This window comes from Selaginella moellendorffii, unplaced genomic scaffold (genome assembly GCF_000143415.4).
Source record: "Selaginella moellendorffii unplaced genomic scaffold, v1.0 SELMOscaffold_125, whole genome shotgun sequence".
Classification (NCBI taxonomy): domain Eukaryota; kingdom Viridiplantae; phylum Streptophyta; class Lycopodiopsida; order Selaginellales; family Selaginellaceae; genus Selaginella; species Selaginella moellendorffii.
This window is the reverse complement of record NW_003314386.1, coordinates 305,061-307,454: the sequence shown is the minus strand read 5'-3', so window position 1 is coordinate 307,454 and position 2,394 is coordinate 305,061. Positions and strand designations below refer to the sequence as shown.

General features: G+C 51.1%; 1 protein-coding gene across 1 annotated transcript in view; it reads right to left on the bottom strand.

Moving 5' to 3' along the window:
- LOC9644818 overlaps nt 1-2,394 on the bottom strand; it is a 10,101-nt gene that overhangs the window by 7,022 nt on the left and 685 nt on the right. The gene's annotated exons all lie outside the window — the stretch shown is intronic.

Below are 2,394 nucleotides of genomic sequence, written 5' to 3'. Positions count from 1 at the left end.
CGTCGGGCATCTCGACAACGTCTTTGAGGACATGCCTGGAATACAATACTCGACGCCTCGAAAGATGAAAGCTTACCAAGCATCGCTGCCGAAAGCGCGAGCCTGCAACATCTTCGTTAAGTAACAGCCAGAGAGAATGATAGATTAGAAAAAGCTCATTGCTGGCAATGTAATGATCAGCCAAAGACGCTCTGGAACGGCTAGTGGCCGTTGAGCCAAGAAAACAGACCCATGCGTACCTGCTGAATCCATCCATAACTTTCACAGCAGTACATTCTTCAACTTTTCTGGGGCCTGACTCTCAATGGAAAACATTTCAAGCGAACACAAAACGATTTGCTAGAAAATCTTTCAGGTACATTGATCACCTTTCTTCCTGGCAGACAGAGGAAGATGATCGTCCTGCGACTATTCAAACTCCGAGTTCCGGGATCCGTCCTCCTTGCTTGCGCCATTCCCGCGTAGAGCGGGATCTTTAGTACGTCAACAGAAAAGCTCCAGTTCGAGCAGGAATAGTCAGTGGCGTGGCAATCAGAAAAGAGAATCCGAATGAGAGAATTTTCTAAAGCTGCATTGACGTTTCTCTTAGACTTGTGTGTTTGACTGGACTTGTAGTCGTGCCAAAGCTTCAAACAATTGGGAATATATTAGTTTTGATTTAGCAAGATTTAGAATTGAATGCTGTGCTGCGGCATCTCTGGAATCCTGATCTGTTTAGTTTCCCTCTGCGGGGAATTTGGGGGATCTTGCCAATGCAGCACTGGCGTGCTCTTCTCCAAGAGATCATCTGCCAAATCCTACCTTGGTTGATTGTGAATCCGTGATGCCGTCGGAACAGCTGATGAGGATTGTGATGGCCGCGCAGCTAAACCCCAAAGCTCGGCTACTTCTAATGCCACATCAATCCCTTCCATGGGTTGGGTGGTCGAGCTCTCCCCAGTCAAGCCATGGTCACTTGGTGTTGAGTTCGTCATAGTGGTCACCATGTCCACGATCTTTGCGATGTCCAGCGCTTTCTCCTGCTCCTCGCTCAACAGCTTCTGGTCGTGGAGGCTGCACAGAATCGACATTGCATGCTTGCTCCTCTCGCCATCGTGATTATCCAAACCAAAGGAGAGCGCGCTCATGAGAACTGCTATAACGTCGTCACTGCTACTGCCGCTTCCATCGAGTAGCGTTTCAAGGTACTGGCGATTCTTGCGGCAGAGAAGATCCAGCACTACTGCCACTTTGCTTCCTAGTGGATCAGCTTGGCAGGTACGGAGGAGTTGGAACAATCCATAGATGACGCTCTTGTAGCCAGGGAGAAGATCACCATGGCTGGGATCATAGGCTAGCAATGCCGCGAGAGCGTCTAGAGCTAGCTCCTGGAGCTCCTGGGAGGAACAAAAGAGAGCATTCGCGAGGTACCTTGTCAAGTCGTGATTCTTCCTGAGTAGCGTCCTCAAATTCGCTGCGATCTTCTGCTTGGAGCTCTGGATCTCTGGCTCGTCATCAACCCGGGCTGGATCATCTCCTGCATCGATGGAGATGATCCATTCGCCATTCCTGAGAGAATCCTTCCACTTCTTGTCCATATCCCCTTGCGCAAAATCAAAGTTCGCGATCACACCCGGCTCGGCATTGGCAATCCCTCCAAATGCCGCAAGCTTTCCTAGCAGCTCCAGCACCGACTTGTTGGTATCCGGCTCCAGCGCTTTCACCAGAAGCGAGACGCCTTCATCACTGGCCTGGACGACGTGTGCCACAGCGAAGAAGGCGTTTTCATCTTCGCAGATCTCGGCCACTAGAGAAATCGCCGCTCGCCGGTAGATGAGATAGTACTTGTCGCCCATGCACTCGAACAGCCGCTCCACAACTTGACGCTTAGATGCCAAGAGGAGCTTCCCACTTCGCTTTCTCTGATCTTCTTCTTCCCAGTGGCACACTGCATCCAGCATCAACAAGCTTTTCCTCAGCTCCCGGTTGCCTCTCGATTCCAAGAACTCGTTCGCGACGTAGTCGACCAAGTTCATCCTTAGCCCCTTGATGGCTCCATCTCTCAACGTCGTCTCGTACACGGCAACGAAGAACTTGGACTTAGTTTCCAGGAGAAATCTCGGTCGGTCCCTGTTCTTCTTCGCCTTCTTGTACCTCACTGATATGATCTCCCAGCAGCCGCGGATGCACAGGAACAAGCTCGACTCGGCGATGACGATCGAGGAGAAGCTGATCATTGCGACGAACTCGTTGGACTTTGGATACTTGGGGTGCAGTAGTAGTAGCCAGCGGATCGTGACTCTGAGGCTGACGAGAGCCAGAAGGATCTCAGTATTGTAGGCCATGTTGTAGACGATGACGAATGAGCGCCCGGAGCGAGCATTGTACAGCAGCAAGAGAAGCAGCAGCAAGAGA